Below are 24,675 nucleotides of genomic sequence, written 5' to 3'. Positions count from 1 at the left end.
CACACTAGCAAAGGGAGAACTGTCGCTGAGGGACATTGCAAGATTAGTGGGCCGTTTAGCGGCATCAATCCAAGCAATATTCCCAGGACCTCTACATTACAGGGCACTCCAGAGGTTGAAGATCTATCACCTCAGGAGGGGCGCTTCTTACGAGTCAAAGGTGACCATTTCACAAGAAGTGAGGGAAGAGTTGGAATGGTGGCTAATACATATGAATGCATGTAACGGGAGAGCGATATTTGGTTCATCCCCGAACCTGGTCATCGAATCCGATGCCAGCAGATGGGGCTGCGGAGCCCGATGCGGGAACCTGTCGACAGGGGGCAGGTGGTCGGATCAAGAGACGAATCTCCATATCAACTGCCTGGAGTTGCTAGCAGGGTCCTTTGCAGTAAAATACTGGACCCAAGAAAGGGCCCAATGTTGCGTCCTGTTGAAGATGGACAATGTCTCGGCAGTCAGGTACATCAACAGACTGGGCGGGACAAGATCCAGGTTATTAGCAGAACTGGCAAAAGACTTCTGGGAACTCTGTCTTCGGAGGAGAGTCTCAGTGACGGCGGAATATCTACTGGGCCATCAGAACGAAGTGGCCGATTGGAACTCCAGATACCTCAGAGATGCCAGCGACTGGAAACTGGACGAGGTAGTGTTTCAAGAAATGATGTCTCGATGGGGACCATGCCAGGTCGACTTATTTGCATCGAGACTAAACAGACAGTTACCCCGGTTCTTCAGCTGGAGACCGGACCCAGAGGCAGAGGCGACAGATGCCTTCCTGCAATCATGGGGCCACCAGACGAACTATGCGTTCCCTCCATTCTCCATGATAGCGAGGACGCTAGCCCAGGTGAGACGTCAGAGAGCATCCCTAGTACTAGTTACGCCGGACTGGAAGGGGCAGGTGTGGTTTCCCAGTCTGCTGGAGTTAGCACACCACAACCCAGTGGCGTTACCCAACGACAAATTCATCATTCGAGACCCCAGAGATCTTAGTCATCCACTAGTGAGGTCGGGAGGACTTAACCTATTAGCTTGGGTGATTTCAGGAGATCTTGGATTAGGCCAGGATTATCGGATGAGGCTGAAAACATCATTAGCGAATCCTGGGCCCAAGGTGGACACAGAGCGTTTAAATCAGCATGGGCTAGATGGAGTAGCTGGTGTCTGGAGAGGAATATCCATCCCGATGGAACGGATGTAGTACATGTAGCTAATTTTTTTAGCTCGGATGGCAGCGCAAGGAAAGGCATACAGAACTATCAACACAGCCAGGTCTGCGATATCGGCAGCACACCCTAGAGTAGAAGGTCTAGCGATTGGAGAACACCCATTAATATGTAGATTAGTGAAGGGAGTGAAGATGATCAGACCCCCTAGTGAAAAGTATAATCAATTATGGGATATAGATAGAGTTCTGAGATTATTTCTATCATGGCCAGATAATCGGGATTTTACACGGAAAGCGATTTCAGGCAAGTTATCCATGCTTTTATGTCTTTTAGCATGTAAGAGATCCTCAGATGTTAGAGCACTGGAGGTAAACAGGAAAAGTGTATCTCCGAACGGAGTGACTTTTCTCATAACAGGAAGAACCAAAACAGGCTTGAAATCTATTTCTTATGAGGCGTTCCCAGGTCAACCGAAATTATGTCCATTCAGATGCTTAGCAGCACATGATGATATGACAAGGGAAGTAAGACCCCCAGGAGTATCACAACTATTGATAGCAATCTGTAAACCATTTAAAGCAATCAGACCGGCTACCATAGCCAGATGGCTTAGATGAGTGATGGTTCAAGCGGGCATTGATATTGAGAAATATGGCTCCCACTCAACTAGAGGAGCGATGGCTACTAAAGCCTTTTATGTAGGAGCCAGAGTACAAGACATTATGAGGTCTGCAGACTGGTCAAATGAATCGACTTTTAAAACTTTCTATTTCAAACCTATGGAAAGTGCGACATCGTTAGTGGCGAGTAAGCTTTGAACAAGCATAATCCGAGCCTCCGGTCTTGACATAGAATTCAGATTTTCAAAACATTTTTACAGAAAGTCATAATTCTATTAAAGACACAGAGGCGAAGGATTATCCCACCCTATCAATCGTAAGAATGTGATGTATTATAATGCTGTAAAGGATATCTATTTTGTTTAATGAAGTATTACATTGATGATTACAATAGGAAATAATGCTGTAATACACAAGAGAGAGATTGTTATGTAGTTGAATTTACGATTGTCCCACCCTTGTTTCGGTTTATAGTCACTCTTTAATTTTATGATTTTATAGGGATGGCGACGGACATCAAGCAATCTGCGAATTGAAATAAGATGGTGATGGAATGGACGGAATTTCAGAAATGCACTGGAAGCAACCTCGCAGGGACAAAGAAAGAGGAGGAAGAAAAAGAGGACAGGAGTTTTTAGTATTGAGGACTTGTTGGATTGGTTTAAAGGAATCAGGTGGTCAGTTTGAGGACCAATAGAAATGGACTACAAAGACTCAGAAAAAACATGGTGGTTGTAATTTTTTTAGTTTTGTGTCTCATGTTCATTGGTATTTGTTTCTTTGCTGCTGAACAGTAAAGTTGAAGAGCAAGCATAATCTTTCGCCTCTGTGTCTTTAATAGAATTATGACTTTCTGTAACGAATGTGTTGAAAATCTGAATTCCACTTCTTCCAAAAGGAGAACACCACTCACAAAATGGTTGTACGCCAGCACAAAGTTCCTCAAAATCAACCCATCCGACAACAACGGTTTCTTTCAAACACCCAGATTTATTTTAGGCATCCAATAGCAGATTAGCCACGATACAACGCGTTTCACAACGCTCCCGTTGCTTGATCACGTACAAAAAGACAGCTGTAACACAATGCCATTAAATACAGATACATGCAGTCTCTATGGTTCACTTTTGGTACTGTTGTCCATTTTCACTCTGACCTAAAATAAGGCTCTGTGTATTTGTTCGGTGAATACATCCGGCCATTTTGTAAAGGGTTTCATAGTTCTTTCACAAACAATTTAACATGTTTTAGAATCTTTTTTATGCAGTTCATGTTTTGGTAATTCGTTATATTTAAAGACGAAATGGCTTCTCAGTCCATTATTTGCAAATAAAGTGCTCAGTGCATGGCAAAAGTATATTATAATAACATATATTTATGTATATATATATATATATATATATATATATATATATATATATACCCTAGCAGTGGAGGTGCATGGAATCGCAAGTGCTGCGCCACTTCTCTTACTGGTAATTGGACAGTGCAGATACTTGTACCGTCTGCCATGCGCTTTCTGTTTTTGATTGTGTGTATAGCTAAAGTGCATCAAACAGTACCAACAAGAGTGTCTTTGTTGGTTACTTTTCCTGCCATAATGGCGGCTGAGAATGTAATAGACGGCACTTAAGGTTCCAACAGGAGGCCTGGTTGACTGCAATGCAAAAATAACATGCCATTGTTGCACTATTTCTTATTTTCATAACAAGGATTGTTTATTGTTTTTTTAAACACTCATTTGAGTTATAGTTCCCTATGCACTGGGGGCAATGCACAACAATTATATAATGGGCATCTTAAGTTGCAATTCACCCATACAAATATTTCTCTAGCAATGGTACAGTTCGACATCACATTAGATATCCAAGCCACAAACAGGTTTAGCTATACAAAATGGCTAACAGGATTTAAATATCAGTAGAGCATACAATTGTGAATTGTACGTTTTAACACCCTAAGTGGTTTTGGTGCTATTTGTATAGAACAAACATGTCCCTCACAGCTGTTTGGGACCGCACGTGCGTTTCCTTTTTGCTATCCAGTCTAGAAACTAAAATAGATTTTTAGCTACAATTGATTAGTTTGGGGCCAGGTATTATTCAAGAGCATTATTGCTAGTATATTTTGGCACAGTAGATGAATATTTCCTCTGCCAATGCTAAAACATATTCCGTGAATTTACCAGATGGGTGTTTTGGGACCATCTACAAAAACACATTTTTGGAAACAATTAACATAAACATTGTTTGTTGCTATCTACATTAAACATTGAACTTGGGTGCTGTTGCAAAGAACCCACGTTTGTAAAGTTGTTTGATACCCTAAACCACTGACTTGTCTGGGACCAGTTAAATGGATACAAATATAACTGTACATTTCTACTCAATTTTTGTGCCATCTACTTGTGTTACATTTTGACAAATGAAAATTGGTTCAAGAACTATCTTGCATGTTATTTACTCTTCAAATGCAAGAATAACCTAAAGCCTAAAATACTCAATATATCCCCGTTACGCTTATGGTAAAGCAATAAGTAAACTGGAAAAACATATATGCGATGATGATCAAAGGCATCTCACAACAAACGATCTGGGGCAAACAGCTATGAGCTATAGACAAGTTAGCTTAAGATGATGTGGAAGAATGCATTCCATATGGTAAAGACCGGGAAACACCTGGTCTATGGAATGCATTCCATATGGTAAAGATCTACAATTCTGTATTCGTATCTAATTCAAACGCTACATCCAGGGTACGACTCAGACCTAGTCACCCTTAAACGCAAGTGTAGGGTGGCTGAGAGGGAAATGGCTGGCAACTTGTACATCCTCTGACAAACTGGCGTGCCTCCTACTCCAAAGGCAATACCGACTCTGTCCTCACTAAGAATAGAGTTCACATCCAAGCCTGCATCTCTGCGGCATCTAACAACTCGGCCAAATTCTTTAAAATCTGCAAGGAGCTTGCCAATCCTGTTGCAGTCTCTACCTCTCCTGTTGCCTCCCAGGCCCTCTGCACGGCCATGGATTCACATTTAATCTCTAAAACCCCAGGACATCCTATCCACCCTCTCGTCCTCTCCTCCTTCCCCTCTCCTCCTTCACCCTCTACTTTCTCCTCTACCTCTGGTCTCCCTATGGCCACCTCTCCTCCTCCCGTCGCTTCCTTTCTTCTGTTCACACCTGATGAGGTTTCTAGACAAGTCCAATCTATGAAAGTCTCATCAAAACAGGTTCTTCCCTGTTCGTCCAAAACCATCAAGGACCATATTGACAATCTCGCTCCATCCTTGGCCGACCTTTGCAATCACTCTTTCGTCACTGGAACCAACCCCCCACCCCCGCCCCCGAAGCACTCTTTTGTGCACCCTCTTCTTAAGAAACCCTCTGCTGAACCCTCCTGTCCAGCTATCGCCCAATCTCCATTACTCCTTTCCTGGGCAAACTATTGGAAAAGCTGGCCATCTCCCAGCTTAATCTTCACACTGAATCTGTTGGTTGTAACCATGGCCATCAGTCTGGCTTCAGAGGAGCCAGAAGCACAGAAACTGCTCTCCTGAACATCTGTGAAGTCCTGCTCTCTAACCTCGATGCCAATCACCCCTCTGTCCTCATCTTACTCAATCTCTTCTCTGCTTTTGACACGGTCAACCATGACATCCTGCTCAAACGGCTCTGTGATAACCTGGGTATCAGTGACTGACCCTCCCAGGTCCAACTTGTGTCCTTTCTCTCCTCTATCACACTCTCAACCTGTGGTGTTCCCCAGGAGTCTAACCTTTCTCCTTGGCTTTTCAACCAATACCTGCCACCTCTCACCCACCGCATTGCTGCTCTCTGCTTTAACTTTCAGTGCTATGCGGATGACACAGCTCGCTTTCAGGCTCCCCTCAGCCACCTCCTCTCCCTCTCATCCCGGATTGTCTGTCTGAAATCCAGGAGTGGTGTGCCGCTAATGATCTCTGCCTTATTGCCAGTAAGACAGAGATCCTCCTCTTTGGCACACCTGCACCTGCACCTTCCTTTCCTGTCACTCTCTGGCTGCCCACTCTGGGCCCTCTTCCTGCTCCCACCTGTGAGACTAAGAACCTCGGGGTCATCTTCGACTCCACAGGCTCCTGACGTCTCTAAGAAGTCAAACTACCAGCTGCACCTCATAGGTATTCTTCTTTTCCTCACCTTCCCGCAGAAGCTCACTGTCTCCACAGCTCTGGTTCTCTCTAGGTTGGACTACTTCAACAGCCTCTTTCTAAATCTAGCAAGATTGTTGTTTTTTTCCTCCCTCTGTTTCCCCTCCCTTGCCTCGTCGTGCCTTGCAACTCTTGTGTATAGGCGCGTTATAAATGCCATATCATATCAGGGAAGACTGTGCTCTTTTGGGTACAAAAATATTTGTCAAAATAATTACTCCTGACTCTAAGCCACAGGCCCAGAATCATTTCAGTATTTAATATAAACCCTAAACTAACCATTCAAAATTTGTCAGTTAAGGCTGACTGGTTTTATGAAGTTTTATTTTTTGAATAGTTTTTTTTTGTGTTTGGTGATTTTCTTACTGTATTTTATCAAATGTGTTACTGTTAAACACATTTTAGCTAGTACTTTCCCACCATGTGTTTAAATGAAAATGAAAAAATTGTAGTGTTTGGATGGCTGTAATTGAATGTTCACAGAGTTGGGTTCTTGCACATCTAACTCCATTTTCACCTTATTCACAAATGGCTGCAGCTATTTAAACAACTTAAATGTGAAATATATTCCTTCCTTTAGCCTCTCATGCGTAACATTTCGTAGTCATTGGCCTTCAATGCATGATTGGCAACCCGGAGAGCTAAGCAAGAAACCTTTGTATCCTTTCAGTATTTATTTGTACAAAAAATGGTAAAAGATTGATGTGCACCTGGAAACAGTTCTCTCATGAACAAGCACGATTTTATGCTTCCTCGCGTTAAGGTTGCTTTCTTAATAAGCATTACTTGAAAGCAAAGGGAAGTTTGTGTCAATGTCGATGAACTGTTGTCATAGAAAGAGCACTTTTGGGCGCAGCGATTAATGAGAACTTCAAAAATGTTCAAAAAATATAGACTCAACTCGGATTTGCTTTGGAAAGCTATGTGCCACATGCTGGTCACTGCTACAACTCGAACTGCTGAATGGATTTGCATCACATCTTTGAGGATCTCACTCCTGGTCTGTTTTCCAATGCTCTGGTTTAGTGCAAGTGTGATAGAATGCAACGTGCATGGCTGCAAGTCAGGGAGAATGTTGAGGTTCTGCGGAAATGTGTGAAATGGTCTAGGGCTGGGCCAAAGGCAGTGATTTGCCCGTAGAGGGATTGTTGGGGCAGAGTGAACGTTCCTGCCCCAGTGGGTGTAATGAGTGGGTATGGCCATAAGGTGTCATCAGCAACTCAGTTGTGTGGTGGGTGATGGGGATACATGAGAATATTGGGCTTTTTTCAATAGGAGTCTGCTTTGTGCCTCTGAACAGAAAAGAAAAAGAAATTGTACAGGAGGCACGGGTTTAAAATATGTCAACAGACAACTGTGTTATTTTTAGTTTTGACCCCTATAGATAATACTATATATGTACTACTTATTGATACACTAGGGACACAAATAGAACATGTTTGCAGTATTTCTAAACCTTGGGTCAAAGGGAAAGAAATATCTGAGGGGAGGTTTAAGAAACAGCTGCAAATGCCGCGGCAGAGCACATGCAGTAGCTGTTGGTAAGTACTATATAGTTTGACAGCAATGTCATATGTATCATGTTTGGAACTGGGGGGAGAATGTGGACAGTACCTTGCGCTGCACAGAAAGTTCTTTCATTTTTGAAAGTTGTTGCATGCATTTTCTCATCGTTGGACGTGTATAGAGTGAGCACAGCCATAAAACCATACGAGGTTGAAGAAAGACTTCCCAAACAGAACCTGCTTTTTTATAATTTGACAAAATGCTGTGCGTCACCAATGGGTATGATTACAAGGGACATTATGGTTAAATTGCACTAATAAAAATCAGTGAAATTCAGTGAAAAACCTTTGTTAAAGGGACGTTATTGTTACAAGTAAAATCGAAAAACCCAAGAAATTCGCCAATTATGATAAGCTATGCAACCATAACTCGTGCCTTCACTGTGCACTGTTAAGGCGATCTCCCAGTACATCAAAGATGACATCACAAATGGCATCATTGATCATATCACTAATGGTATTACATATCCGGGCTGGTTTCTGTTCAGTGACTGAATTTAAAAATTCTAAAGGTGCTGTATTTCTAGACGTTAAAGACGTTAACCTTGTAATATGTTTATAAGGTACTTTCCTTAGGGTTTGGCCTGAGCTCATGGTACAAAAATATTGGAAATAAGCAGGCCCCAAACACACAATTCATTTTTATACATAATCATGAACTGTAAGCTTATTGTCATTTTCTGGTCATGGCGTTTATTTCCTCCTTCCTGTAGTTGCCCTGTTCTTCATATGTGTATGCATTGATTCACATGTATTCTTTGTACTAACACAAATGTATAGTAATTATTTGTTTTGTTAGCTCTTAATTGTAAGTTTAACATTAGTCAAGATTGTGATGGGCTTGGACTGATGATTCTACTACCCAATGTTAGAATAAAAATATTGTACTTTAATGCTGCATACTAATGCCATTGCCTATGTGTATGCATTATTACACTGCTGTCTAAACAACAACACTTCGTTATAACATTTTGGTTTTAATGAGTACATACTTTGATGCCAGGAGTAGTTTGAGAGGTCTCCTGAACACCGTTAATATGTTAGTTGGAACTCTCTAAACAGGACCCCATATAGGGATTTTTGGTTACAATTCATATGATATGTGATGTCATTAGTGGTGCCATCTTTGATATCATGGGTGTTAGTCTTAGCAGTGCACGGTGGTGGTGCGAGTTATGGTTGCATAGTTTACCATAAATTGCACATTTCTTGGGGGTTTCGATTTTACTTGTTAACATAACGCCCTTTTAAAGTTTTTTCACTGAATTTGATAGGTATTTACCAGTGCGCCATAATTTCCTACAACTTCCTTGTACCTATTTTTAATGATTACATCTAAAAATCACACTTGCCTCCAATGTAGCAGCTCTAGCATCCGTGGGCGGAAAAATAGTCAGCGGTCAGCAGGTAGCATCAACAAAACCCAGAAACACAGGGGACAACAGAACATTTTGTACCCTTCTAATAACAAAAACATATACATAAACCAACATTACTAATATTTACTACACCCAAATATACATCTTTATACAATTCAACTTTTACAAATGTAAAAATAAATGTTTCATTTAACACACAAAATTATGGAATGTACCAAACACAAAGCATTACTGTACAGCTCATATCAGTTTAGTACAATTCTGCATACGCACTGAGATACAGCACATTGGAAAATAACCTGTTACCAAATAGTAAGTACACTTTATTTATTTCTCTATTATCATTCGTTATATAAACATTTATCATAAGCAAATATCACCATATTTTATTTTCACAAAAATGGCAAACACAATTGAGTGGCTAGAAGAGCACTTTCCCAAAGAAGAAATGAGTGATGATGAAATCTCTAATGGTAAACAATATATCTTTCAATGCAAACAAATAATGTAAGTTATACAGAGCTTATTGAAATAATGTTTTTTTTTTATAGTACATAACGTAGATGAAGAAATCACACCGCAGAGTAATCGTGGAGAATATCAACAACCAGAAACACAATCCCAATCCCCAACTGTACAGAATGAAATCATGAACTTGTCTTCAAAATTAGATGAACTTAGCAAGGACTTTAAAAACATGCAATTTATGTTAAAAATGTCGTTATAAATCTTGATTATCACTGCCCTACTTGTACCTGCTCCCCTTCCCCCAGCAATTACGGCATTCATTAACAGAAGACTCTCCTAATAAATGTTTTGATGACATTTCTATCCTCCCAATCATGAAAATATTAAACCTCCAAATGCCCCTATTTAGGTTGCCTCTTCAGATTCCCATCCCTTTCTTGAAATAAATAATTATAAATGTCATCTGCATATATTAGTCCCACAAATGATTTTCTTTGTAAATATATATTGTAAATAAAGAAATGTGATATTCCAAAGTTTGTAAAAACATTTTTTTCTAAAACGCCAATTTAATGTCCATGGACTATAACAATGACTGTGTCTGCATATTTACATACCATTGACGCAGTATGGATGTTTCGGTGTCTGTGAACATACTAACGTACTGCCCAGTCCACAAATCAAACTGCGCACTTCAAAGTTCAGACCTTGCTCTTGCACACCTCCTGGAACCATTGGCAGTTCTTCTATAAACTTTTTACACACTTTCCCCTGTACAGGAAATCTGCGTTCTCGTAACGTCATCGTGGATGTCCCCGGACATAATCATGTGACCACGCCCAGGTGGCATGATGACATGACTGTGGTATGTGTTTGCGATTCGCGGGCATCTATGAATTGGATTTCCAGACACTCTAGGGACTTTCAAGTGAAAACTCTGCCCTTCCACAGCTTACTTCGGCCGCTACACCCTTGTTGATCACTACTGTCACCACTCCGGCCACGGCAGTGGGACAGGAGATTCCTCCTGCCATCTCACAAGCCATACCTTGCACGGTCAACAGTCATGTATATGTATTGTGACACAATTATCTGCAGGGGGAAGGGCATCCGAAGCTCCTTCGAGACAGCTATGAAGGCTCATGAAAAGGATTGCCCATTCCTTAGTTTTTTTCCAGCCCTAAATCTTCCTTTGTTCAGCTGTCCTTCCCTTATGGGGGTTGGTGCCCCTCACACCCCTCCCTCCCTCTGCTTTGCTCTCTTTCCCTCTGCAAAAAAATCAAAGAAACAAAAAAGGTTCCTTATGGAACCGCCTTTCAAAGTTTCAAAATAGAATCAGAACAAAAATAATCTTATAGACTCCATCTACTTTATATTTATACTTAAAGTAGTAAGACTCTAAAAGAACATCTAACTTTTTCATTAGCATTACATTTTATGCTAATGAAAATTGTGGAAAATTTGCATAGCAAAGAAGAGGTAACATTTCTGTCCCAACCCCTTTTCTCTGCCATGCAAAATGTTAACATAAATTGTAATATGCTTACGAAGTGTTTAGCCATTATTTATGGCTTTCACACTTCCCACTCATATTACACTACCATCAACAAATGAGCCACCCCCCTTTTCCGCAGCCATATAGACATCTTGGGAGATTAAACAGGGGTAGGGAGTTTAAACTCAATTTACTTTTTTCCTAAAATGGTGGCTCTTAAAAGAAGCACACGAACATAAAATTGCGATCAACCCTCCTTTGGGCAAGGTTGAATCTAATGGCATCAAATGAGACCCTAAACATAAGAGGAATCTCAGTCCAAAAATTGTCGCTTTTGCGATACACAGACAAGCCTAGAAACGCTTCAGCACCTTTTACTATCCTGCCTGGGTACTAGGCACTGTAGATCACCATACTTGTCCCACCACTTGGACAAAGGTCACTTGGCAGAAGAAGAGCGGCTAAAATTCTGAACTTAATTTTTAGCAACAAATTATTGGAGCCCTCGACCAAGGTCTTGACCTCTGCAAGATCTACGTGATCACTGACTCACTTGCTTATATTCTTCGAAAAACAAGTGTCTCATTTTATAAACTCTTGTTTACTGTTACCTTTACTCCTACTGTTGCTTTTACTTCTACTTTGTTTTTCTTTTCTTCAAGACGTTATTGCTTGTCACTTGTAAAAATCACTTCAGTGATTATAATCTCGTAAATAAAAAAAAGAGCCTTTGTTTTTTTTATATTAAGACCCTTTTTTTTGCTTTTTTGGTTTTATGTACTATAATAACAAATACTGTACTTTTATAACCTTTGCAAAAACTGCTTCAAAGCTTTCTCTGTTTTTTTTTATGTGCTATACATACTAACCGATGCTTTACTATATATTTCACGTGTTCCCTTATTTTTTTTTCACAAAAACTGCTTCAAGGCATTCTGAACATTGGAAAGAAAAATTAAATTTCCAACATCTATCAAATGAACTCCATCTCTACAAAAAATATTTACTCCATCAAACTTTGTTCTCATTGTGGAGATGCCAATCCTGCACCTTGTAAAAAAAAAGCACATACAGCTTTATTAACTTTCAGCCTGGCTTTTTCTATTTGTGGACAAAACAAGTTTGTATGTTTACACATTTGACTTTGATTCATTTGTGAAAAAATCATCTTTGAAGCTGGAAACGGTTCCATTAGCTTTTTAAACATATCCTTCATGGCAAACTGCAAGGATACTCCAGTCACATACCCCAAAATGTTGCCTCCACAATGTACAATAATAATGATGATGTCTGGATGTTTAAACTGAACCATATTCTCTCACAACAGTAATAATGCTGCCCAGTTTAATCCACAAGGTCCATACCATGACACCTCCACTTCTAATCCAAGATTAGCAGGGATGTCACAATGCTCTGTGTAAACCTTCAACCAAAGTATCCATGAATCTCCCAGCTTCCACACACTCAGATTCTTCATAACCATCATTCCACCACTTCACACAAGAAAGAAAACACTTCATACCCTCTGCTCCTGTACACTTTAACTCCTCCACAACCACAAAACCTCCAATGTTTGCAACAGTTCATGGGCTACGCAGTCCTATTTCCATTCAAAGCATCGTTAAAAGACCCTGATGGCACGTGCAAGTCCACAGAGGGTCGCACAGGGCAGCCCTTCTACCCTTTTTACTTTTATGTTTGTAACACTCCCTCATTGGCTACTTTCAAACAGTCACCCATTCATCCACCAATCACATCCAAAAACTCTAAATTTAATCTGGTCATCTCGGTGCAACACTTCAGCTGTACATTTCAACTCAGACTACATGTAGCATCTCAATAAGCATATTCTCTTTTTTAACCACTGCTATCCACCCCTCCTCTCACCTCTCAGGCTCTTTGCAATGACCTTGCTCACACTTTATCTCTAAAACCCAGGACATCTTGTCCACACACTCCTCCTCTCCTGCTCCTCTCCCCTCTCCCCTCTCCTTCTCTGCTTGTTGACTCAACCTCAGCTACCCCCTCCCTCTTTCTCCACCTTTCCTCTTTTCTCCCCTGATGCAGTAGCTAGACTAGTCCGATCTATGAAAGGCTCTTTAAAACGGGTCCATCCCTGTTCCTCTTATACCATTAAGGACCACATCGATCCCCTTGCTGGGGTCCTTGCTGATTTCTGCAACCTCTCTTCTGCCTCTGGATCTTTCCACTCCCTTGTGCATCCTCTCCCCAAGATACCCACAGCTGATCCTTCTAGTCTGGCTAACTATCTACAAATTTCTATTACTCCCTTTTTAGGTAACATCCTGGAAAAGCTTGCCATCTCTCAGCTTAACCTTCATTCTGACTTGTTGTCTCTCTCCATGACTGCCAATCTGGCTTCAGAGCTGCTAGGAGTATGGAAACTGCTCTCCTGAATATCCATGAAGACCTGCTCTCCAACCTTGCCTCTAACATTCCCTCTGTCCTCATCCTACTTGATCTCTCCTCTGCTTTCGACACGGTCAAACATACCACCCTGCTTAATCGTCTCTGTGACAACCTGGGTATCACCGATCAGGCTCTGGGCTGGCTGACCTCTTTTCTCTCTGATCGACCCTCTCAGGTAAAACTTGGGTCCTTCCTATCCTCCATCTCCCTCTCTACCTGTGGTGTTCCCCAGGGGTCTAACCTCCCGCCCTGGCTTTTCGACCAATACCTGGCAACTCTCGCCTACTGCATTTCCATTTTCTGCTCAAATTTACAGTGCTGTGCCGATGACATCGAACTCATTTTCAGGCATCTGTCATGATGCCTACCTCCAAGGAGCCAGGTCCGACCCAGCGACCCCAGAGGCAGGCATCATTTCCCCCAGGGGAGTGCCAGCGGGCCCAAGCTGGGGCCCTTTGGACGCAGTCCTGGCGCCTTAGGCGCCAGGCTCATGTTGGACCTCTGTCCTGGTGCCTTAGGCGCCAGGCTCATAAAGCTAGACATGTGTGCAAGTGTTTTCATGTGCACTTACCTGATGCAGACCATGCTGCCACATCCAGGCCCTCTTGAGGCCTGAATGGAACTACTTTACCTGTGGGACTACTTTCCACCCGGGTGTGGTCGGGGAAGGATACATACCTGATCGGAGGAAGGATACACACTTGGGACTTCTTCCAAAGCTATTTAAACCACACCCGATCAGCAACTCACGCTTTGCGTTGTTCTGCTCCTCGCAGCTGGATGCTCACCGTGTCAGCTCCTGCTTCTGGACTTCAGCCACGCCTGTCAGCATCCTGGGTCACCTGCAAAGGGAGACAAGAGACCTTACCAGCTAAATCTGCACCACGGAGACATCACCGACGATCCTGAAAGGGAAGACATTATTTTTAAAAGCATTTCGTTACGATCGCTGCAGCGCTGCATTTCACTCGCCTTTCCTGGGTTCCTCCATCTTCAGCAGCGATCATCCGGATACACAGCCACTTCCCAGAGACTAGAGAAAAAGACAAGAATAAGAGGTGAGAGAAGGAAGGGAATAAGACTTACCTCATTTCATTTCGGGTCTTGCCGCTTCCAGGCATTTTCCGGACCCCGGCCCCTATGAGGAAAAAAGACAAAGACATTGAATGAGCGTATGCAAAGTAAGTTCCCGAGCGCTCATCCAGAACTAACCTGCCATTTACTGGAACTGGAACTGCACGTTTCACTTCGGGTCGGTGCCATATCTCCGGCATTCCGAACCCCGGCCCCTAAGGGGAAAAAAAGACATAAACATTAGCGCTTGCTGCAAAAAGACAATGAACATTATTATTAAGCTTGGACATTTGAACTTGCAACAGAACTTTTACAGAGCTTTACCTGAATAGTCAAGCTTACCTGAACTCCCATCAATCCTCAATCCAGTGAAGTAACTGGGTTTCAACGCGCCCCTGCATCAGAAGCAGGATGGAGAGCTCATCCTTCCTGACTCTAAGGTGAGACTTCACGGGGAATCGTGGCAGGGTATCGTGGAGGGTTGGAAGAGAGTGGGAGGCTTGATCATAACTCAGTCAGTAGGTAATACTCCCTTTTCACGCACAGGGGAATATTCCTGCGAGCCGGAGAAGCCAGAGTAAAGGCCCTTCCTGTCCATCTTCAGAGTCCTGCGCTTCACCATTGAAGAAGCATCAGCACTCGAAGCCAGACCTGCGCCTCCGTGGGAATCAGGTGAGCGTTACAGCATCCTTCAGCCACCTCCTCTCCTTCCCTCATCTCTGACTATCTAATCGCCATTCAAAATTGGTGTGCTGCCAATGATCTTTGTTTAAATGCCTGTCATGATCTCTACTTCCAAAAGGTCAGGGTTTTCCCCAACTCCCTTGGAAGCAGATCCATAACCCAGGTTCCGAGTGCCAACCAGTCCCAATTGGGACCTTTTGGACCCAGTCCTGGCGCCAGTGGCACCAGGCTCATAAATATGCCCAGTCCCAGCGCTGGAAGCGCCGGGCTCATAATGCTTGGGTGGACTTACCTGCAGCAGACCATGCTGCTTACTTGCCTGCCAGTTGAGCCTCTGATCCTCTTCTGTTTGGAACTACTTTTCCTGTTGGGTGGGGCAGGAGCCACTCCCTAGATTCAGAACACTGGAACTCTTCTGGAAAGCAGGAACTCTTTTCTTACCTAGGCGTGGCTGTGGAAGGAGACACCTAAGCACTACAGGAGGCTATTTAAACCACACCCAATGGATGAATCTTGCTTTGCGTTATTCTGCATCCTCTGCAGCAGAACGCTCATCGTGTCTTCTGCATCTGATCCTGGGCTTAAGGAAAAAGGCTTACCATCCTGAATCCAGTCTTCAGCAACACCTATAAAGACAAGAAAGAACAGGTTAGCATTACGGTCTTCAGTGACAGCTCTTCACTTACCTGGTCCATCGGCTGTCACCAGCGCCTCGCGCTGCATTCCGGCATCTGAAAGACAAAGGCTTACCTACTCTTCGTGCGCTCCGGAGGTCTTCACACTGCATTCCGGCATCTGAAAGACAAAAGCTTACCAACTCTTTGCACGCTCCGGAGGCCTTCGGTGCTGCATCCCGCATCTGAAAGACAAAACAAGGTGCGTTTAAAGACATTGGGGAACTTTAATACTCATGTGCCATTACTCCTTTCCACATCTAACCCAGTGGGTATTCCGGCACCCTGCAGCCGCTCCGAACTTGTACCTGCAAAATAAAAAGACAGTTAGAGCGCATCGTGAAGCAGGCAACAAGCGCTTACTTACGTGCTTCCAGGCGCTTCTATTCATCACTCGGGCTCCATCTTCAACTCACTTCAGCCCGTCATCCGCCATCGCCGGAACCCTGCAAAACAAGAAACATCATTACTAAAGACTTTAAAGACATTAGAATTACTCGAAACTTACCGTTCGTGCAGTAAACGACGGACAGCAGTCCTCTGAAGTCAAGAGGCCTGCTCCCCTTATCCAGTGAAGAAACTGGTTACAGCACCCTGCCCCGAGGCAGATGGAGAGCACGGCGTTCACTTACGTAAGGTGAGAGCGTTAACCTTTGGGGTTCTACAGGAGAAGAGAAAGGGAAGAAGAGAGAGACATTCAATAACCCAGTTCCTTAATCCCATATTTTCTATCTGCAGACATCTTACCCTTCGAGTCAGACATACAGTGCACAGAGGTCCAGCCCAAAGAGCCAGCCGTGTGTTACACATCACCTTTGAAGATACGGTATACGCCCAGTCAAGACCGGCGCCTCTACGGGAATCAGGTGAGCGTTACAATGCCAACAAGACTGAGATCCTCCTCATTGGTACACCCTCTCCATACTTTCGCATCACTCTCTGGCTGGCCTCCCTTGGCCCTCCTCCTGCCCCTACCTGCAAAGCTAAGAACCTCAGGGTCATCTTTGACTCCACACTTTCCTTCTCCGCACACATCTCTGACGTCTCTAGAAAGTCAATCTGCTTACTGCACCTCCTTAGAGGTACTCTTCATTTCCTCTCCTTCCCTCAGAAGCTCACTGTCTCCCAAGCTCTGATTCTCTCTAGGTTGGATTACTGTAACAGCCTCTTTCTAAATCTACCTGCCTCCACTCTCCACCCTTTACAACTAACCCAGAATAGGACTGTGAGTCTTGCCCTTGGCCTCAAGCCCTGGGATTGTATCTCTCCAGCTCTGAAATCCCTTCATTGGCTCCCAGTGGATGCAAGGATTACATTTAAAACCCTTTGCATTGTCCACAAGGCTTTCTGGGGCCTGGTTCCAAAATACCTTCAACTATTCCTCTGTAAATACCTCTGCTCGCGAGCCCCTCGCTCCCCTACCTCTAACTCCCTCAGGGCCAGCCATTTTTCAAAGAAACGAGCTGGTGGTAGATCTGTCTTCGGCTGGGGCCTCCCTTTGGAACTGCCTCCTTGCCACCTTGAAACTTGAGGAGAACCATCTACGGTTCCGGAAGCTCCTCAAGACCTTCCTCTTCGCCTCTGCCTTTGCCCCTCTTCTCCCCTGCTGATCTGCTTTCTCTCTCTGCACTGTTGCACCTGGCCACCCTCTGTCCTTCGGGCCCAGGTACCTACTCACCCTGCCACCCTTGTGCATTGCCCCCTTGTCATCCCTTGCACTGAGGCCTGTATCTGTACCCATACAGTCCCCCCACTCTTCTTCTGCACTTATCAGATAGACCCTATCTGAATAACCATGCACTTTGCCACTCACAGGCTGCACTACCACTGTTTCTTTATCACCTTATTTATTTACTTATTATTTATCTTGTTCTCTCCTATGCTCTGCACTTTCCAATTTCTTCCCCCTCCCATGCACCTTACCCCTTTTCCCTTCCCCATGCACTTGTGTGTTCTCAATGTCACTGGGCCTAGTAAGATTGTTGTTTTTGTTTTCTCCCCTGTTCCCCTCCCTTTGCCTGGTCGCGCACTGAAACACCTGTGTACGAGCATGATATAAATAAAATATATCATATTAAATGCCATCTATTGCAACATTCGGCACCTGGGCACATCAAGTGACAGTGCATTACATGCACTGCCAACATATTGGACTGCCTCACACAAACTGCCACTTATCGGTGTTCTACAAATCTTTTGCAACTGCATTTCCCTTACTTCTAGAAAAAAGATACAAACCCTGCACCACTAAATGCACGTACATTTTTTTATTTTCAACAAAATGCTCCTAAAAAGAAACATTTTTAAAACCGCATTTTTCCACTTCAAACTAACATAATATACTACCACACACATATTCTGTAACACATATATTCTGTAATATATATACACTTCAAAACCATGTGAATGCTAGAAACTGTATGGAAAAGTTTTTTTTTTTATCCACCATGGTCCCCCCCCCCCCAATGATTGTTGTTAATCCAACAAAAGTGTACCATGCACACATGTTGTACACAACATAGTACATACAAAGTACTATTTATGAGGGTCAAAAAAGTACATGTACAATTGTATGCAATTAAAGATTTTAAAGTATCTTGTTTAACAAATTATACTGTTTTTTTCTTCAGAGAGAAACAACCATAGATACCAGCCTTCTTACGATATTGAACTAAGTATCCACCCCCAGTATTATACTTTTTTGTTCTCACAAAGAAACAACCACAGACTCCACAAGCAGTATCCCAATTGTGGTAGGATTATACATACCATATACACTTCAATCATATTGTTTCACCATATTACAAATACTGTATATCGCTGCTGGTGAGATGAGGGAGTGCTTGCAGCTGTGTCAACGGTGATGTATTTTTTCTAAGATTTCTTTTATTCATTTATTGTTGTATTTATTCATTTATGTATGCTTTTTGTGAATAAAGGGGTTGTATACGAGCCATTTTATAACCTAGCTGAAAGAGAGAGAAAGAGAGAGAGGAAGAGAGAGAGAGAAAAAATGAGAGAATATTTGCCCTCCAGCATCCAGTATTTTCTTTGTGTACTGGGGAGGAAAGTAGAAATATATCTGGGCACTCTATGAAGAGCAAAACATTTGGCGCTGTGAGCAGGGTGCCTTCTGATGAAGAATTCCAGGCATCAAAGGATCTCTGTTTGAATACTGGTGGGCATGATTTATAGTGAAAGTTAGTTTTTTCCCTTTGCAGTGGGAGTCAGGCTGTGTTAATAAGTGTCTTGTGAGTGTATTTTACACGACTGCATTTAGGTTGCAATGAATAAGTTAGTGTAAATAGAATATTGTAATTTATTGTAAATGTGAACACTTTCAGAAAAAAGAAATGGGGTTCTCCACTGGTGGAGACTACCCTGGGTGTTATGATTCCTAGGTGGGCAAGGAGCTCATATGATAAATTGGCCCAGGAATGGGCATGCAGTGCAAGATTAAGAAAACAGTGAGATGAAATCTTAGGTGAGGCAGGACCCATGGAGGTTGTGGCTTGTTTACATCCGGTTTTAGTGGAAAAGGGAAAAGAATTTGCTGCACTAGGGAGGCGGGGGTGGATTCTATTGCATGCCTACAGAAAAATGCAGCAGAGAAATTGTGTGCTGAATGAAGATATTTTGCATTTAGAGAAAGAATTGGCTGATGAAAATAGCATTTCCCTAATGCAGCAGTTACAGATTAAACTTTAGCATGACAAAGCAGACACATCAGGCAGTGGCTGAGTGGGCAGCTATCAGGTTTGCTTGATATAAATATAAAAAAACAGCTAGGTAATATAAACAAAAAGAATGTGGCATCTGTAATTGCCACAGCAGGGGTGAATTGGAACCCTGATCAGTGGGGTGGTGACATTTTGAATTACATTGACTCAGAGTGTAACCCAGAGGTGGATGCAGAATCTAAATTGAAACCTGGCAAAGAGACTGTAAATGCCAAACCAGTAACGAGGTGTAGGGCTGGACCCCATCCCCATAACCTGGGTGGGGGAGTTGTGGATATGACTACGCTAGAAGATTACATACAACAAGAGGTTGGGGATATTATAACTTGTTTGAGGCAGAGGACAGGTGAGCCCTTGCTTACATGGATGGTGTGAATGTTTGATGAGGGTGCCAGGGACCTATTGGTAGACTCCAATGATTCCCTGCGCTTCGTGCCTCTGTCCAGTGACACCAATATACAAGCAGTATTGAGGGTAGGGCCTCCTCCAGACGCAAATGGCCAAGCTTTGCAGGTGTCTCTGTTGCACGTAGCGACCCATCGGTATAACCTTAAGTATCCTATCTCCACTGACTGGCTCAGTGAGGAAAAAGTGGTACACATTGAAAGAGGCAATTCAGAAAATTAGGGTGCATGCCATGAAGGAAGTAATTAATGTAGATGAACCGGCACATCTGGGGGTGGTGCCACGGTCAGTGTCAACCAGAAATATGGTTATAAGAACTGCCCCACCCGCATACAAGAGTGTCATTTTGACTTTGTTAGTAGGTATGAGTGGAAAACCAACTAATGAGCTGGTTAATGCAATTCGGCAACTGTCAAACCTGGGTGAATGGCACAAAGGTGAGGATAGACCGAAAGAGGGGCGCATTGAGAGAAGAACAGAGGGCAGGAGACAACATAGTAGAGCCTCCCAGTGGCAAGAAAGAACATGTTTTTGGCACTGTTGAAAGATGGTTTACTATGGGAGGAGGCTAGATGGTATTGAAACCAGGGAGAAGTATGAGTTATACAAAAATAGAGGGCTTGCTGGTAAGGAGCGCTATAAACAAGTTAAGAGGCAGGTGGTGACTAAGCCTTAAAGGGACACCTTACCTTCGGCTCCACCTGAGGAGGAACCGGAAGAAGGGTCTATGAGGACCCTTTCCTCATACCAGCCAACATATGCTGATTTGATAAAAGTGGAGTGAGTCTGAGTCTGGATACACTTGTTCCGAATTTGACTTTTTTGCCAAAACATATTTGAGGATTATGGCCAAGCCCTGGCAGTGTCCGCTTGTACAAAAAGTTGACAGACAACCTCATGTTAATGTTAAGATATTTTGGAAGATTGAAAAACCCACAAGAGGTCCAAGCTTTGATAGACACAGGGGCGGAGGCCTGCTTGATTCATGTAAATCCTTCAAGATTTAAAGGTCAAAACCTTACCATTACTTGGCTGGGGGAATGGAAATGCCCACAGTGCAGACAGGAGTGGAGATGAAGATAGGAAATTTGCCAAAGCAGAAATATCAAGTGTTGATTGTCCCGATACCTGAGTATATAATTGGTTTTGACATTTTGGAGCGGTTAACTTTGGGACTAGGAGATAAAACATATCAATTTGGAGTAAACGCATTGTCTTGTATACCAATTATTGTAGGCAAATTGAAAATCCATCTGGTGCACGCGCCTTTGGCTACAAAGCATGTATCTATGAAGCAATACTGCATTACCAGGGGACATAAGGACATTTCAGACACCATTAAGGGATATGTTAGAAGCACGAGTGTTACACCCTATTACTACTGCTTCAAATAATCTGATCTGGCCTTTGAAAAAGGGGGATGGGAGCTGGAGAATTATGGTGGATTATAGAGAATTGAATAAAGATACTCCTCCTTTGGTCCCTGCAGTCCCACTTTAATTGAGAACGTACTAAAGTTTAAGGGAACCTGGTATGCTGTATTAGACTTAGCAAATGCCCTTTTCTCTGTGCCAATTGCTGAGGAGTGCCAGGAGCAGTTTTCATTTTCTTGGAATGGGCATCCATATACCTTCACAAGGTTGCATATAGGTTACTTGCTCAGCCCAGCCATTTCTCACCGGCTGGTGGCAGAACATTTGGACAAAATACCATGCAAACCTGATATACAGAGTTCACATTACATTGATGACATTTTGGTTCAGGGCAAAGATGACCGAAGTGTGTGAGATCAGTTGGAAAGTCATTGACGGGTTGAAGGAGGATGGGTGGGGGGGCGTGGCGAAGAGAGCCATGGGATAGACCATGTTTTCCTAGAGCTCCTGCTGATCCTGCCGTACAGATGAGATGAGGACTGTGCAATTGGAGTATTATTAATGTTCCTGCAGTGGGAATGTGTGGAGAATGCTGCGCTCGCTTGACTGCAGCGAAACAACAAGTGTAACCGGAACTACGAGGGAAAGGAGTTCGGGAGAATGCAGTAGAGGAAGAAACAAAATGGCGATCAGCGTGAAACACAGGACTGGGCCCGCAAGGCACAGATGAGATCAGTGGGGACAGAATTACTGATAAGGAATGGTGTGTGAGTAACTGTGGAAAACAAGTGAGAAGAATATCTTCCTCGGTCTGGGCAACACGCCAACTGCTGGGACAATACGTGCAAGGCTGCAGACTTTGGCCAAGAGAGAGCCAGATAGCGCTCAGCGCCTTGCACACCCCTTCTGAGACACTCTATTCACTCATTAGCATATGGATACAGTAGCAGTACCTGCTATTGTAAGGAGCGCTGGCAGCAGGCGTAGAGTGCGGCGGCAGGACGGCGAGACACAAGGGTGAAGAAGTCCCTCCCCACCTAGGGCAGCACACCCATTGCTGGCACAATAAGTGCATGGCAATGAACTTCGGCTGGACGAAAACCACACATGAGGACGGAACCGTGCTCCCCTCTGGAGACACTGCATTTATCTAACAACGTATGGACATAGCAGCAACGACCGGGTCAATAGTGGTGAACGAATGGGAAACACATGCTGCCTGCGGTAAGGATGGCACAACAGACGGAGGGTGCACAGACTGAGGGGCAGGACTAGAAGAAATTGTCAGGACTCAGCAGACCGAGGCATCTGCAATAATACTATAAGCACCGGTGGCCGAGGGCCTCACAACCCTACAGTGACTGAAAGCGGCAAGGCTGAAAGCAAATATGAGCTTTAACCGTGACGGAAAGCACGTAATACAGTGATTGAAAGGTGCCCCAAGCAGCAACGTAAGAAACGGGGCACCCACGGCTAATTGTAACAAATACCCCTGTTGGAGCCTGTGGTCCTGCTGGTTGTTGGGGGAACAGACAGATATATTTGAGTACCCAGCATATGCGGTGCAGACTGCCAGTAAAGTAAGGGATTAGTAGAGATATGATACAGTCCACCGGCCCGGTCCAATAAAAAAAAATAATAATAAACAAAAGAAAAAAGGGTCCTTGGAACACAGGAGATGCTCCGGAACTCCTGAACACGAGGGGGCTGGTAAATACTGGGAGACACCGAATGGTAGCAGTATGCCCAGAGGTCCAAAGCAATACCACACAACTCCAGGAGCGACTGGCCGGAAGATAAAGGCCACGACGACATAAAGGATAGGTTGTGGTAGCCCAACAGCAACATCACAGGTGGTGTGTTAGGATCCTCAGGACCTCGGGGCCGAACAAACTCTACACATCCAAGGCAGAGTGGCTTTGGACAACACACCCGGCGGCAATCAGAGCGACGCGAAGCAGAAGGCACTATGGAGGACTCGAGGGCCTGAGCACTGTACAGAAGGGGCGGGGGCCCATGGTCAGGCATGCAGAAGGTGGGGAGCGGGCTGGATTTGGATAACAGAGCCCAGAAGACGGCACGTGATAGAGGGATTGACTCCGCCGAGCAACCCCGTGGGACAAACCACACGGATGGAGCGGTGTTCAGACAAAGCCCTCACACAGTGTAAGGCGGGTGAAGCGTCCTGGCAGGACTGCGGACTCTGCTGCGACTAACTCAGGAGACAGTGGTTGGAGCTGGACAGCAGACAGGACAACATACTGGCACACCTTGGTGGAGTCCCACAGGGTGCAGATAATTGCACATTTCATACTGTACAGAGGAGAATAAATAAGAAACGGGTGCACACGTGAAGGAAGGCCCTACCCGTCCATAGCGGGGGGTCCACGTCAGGCACGGAAATGGCCATTAAGCTGATTAAAAGTATAGGGAAGCAGCCAACGATAGAGGAGTTTGTCAAATCTCCTCAGACAACTCAGGTTGGTAAGAACAAAGGGCAAAACACACAGGACGAAGCGACCCCAGTGTGTAATGACCAACAGCTCCTAGATTCGATTGCAGACTTGAAAGTATCAGGCGAGGCCAAGCTCGATGCAGCGATGGCCGAACTAAAGACCTCACTGGAATTCAAGATAGATGCAGTGCAAGTGGACATTAACTTGTTACGACAAGACGTGAGGGCGTTAGCGGAACATACGAGCGGACTAGAGACAGAGGTGAAGGCCGCAGAAGTCCACACACTGGGACAACAAGTGCAAAACCTGGAGGACAGAGCAGAAGAAACAGAAGGGCGTGCGTGCAGAAACAACGTGTGAATCGGAGGGCTCCCAAAGTGAGAGGAAGGCTCGGACCCAACCAACTACATCGAAATCCTGCTGTAACAGGAAATTAAGTGGGGAGCGCTCACCCAGGGGTTCGCAGTGGACAGAGAGCACAGGTTCGGAAGCCGCAACCGGGCCCCCCCCCACATAGACGGCCATCACCAAGATATTGAATTACAGAGATGGAGAGAAGATCTTGGAGCACTTCCGGAAACGGAGAACAATACACAGAGCGTCTGCGTCCATTACGGCGTACCCTGACTACACCTTCACGGTACAGAGGCGGCGACTGCACTACGGAGCGATCAAAAGGAGGCTACATGAAGCGGGGTACGGGTACATGTTGATCTACCCAGCAAAACTGAAGGTGTTTCATAAGAATAAGGCCCTATTTTTTGAGACCCTGGAGGATGCAGTGGAGTGGTTGGATGCACAGAACTGTCCAGCAGGAGCAGATGACCAGATGAAGAGCAAATCGGATAAGTGAACCAGCGGTTTCTGGGGCTGTTATGATGGGAGTATAATTTACTTTGGGACTTGAATATGACTCAGCAGAGAAGGTTAATGGGAAAGGACACGGTA

This window comes from Ambystoma mexicanum, chromosome 4p (genome assembly GCF_040938575.1).
Source record: "Ambystoma mexicanum isolate Mex_15411 chromosome 4p, UKY_AmexF1_1, whole genome shotgun sequence".
NCBI lineage: Eukaryota > Metazoa > Chordata > Amphibia > Caudata > Ambystomatidae > Ambystoma > Ambystoma mexicanum.
Note: the sequence above shows the minus strand (reverse complement) of the source record.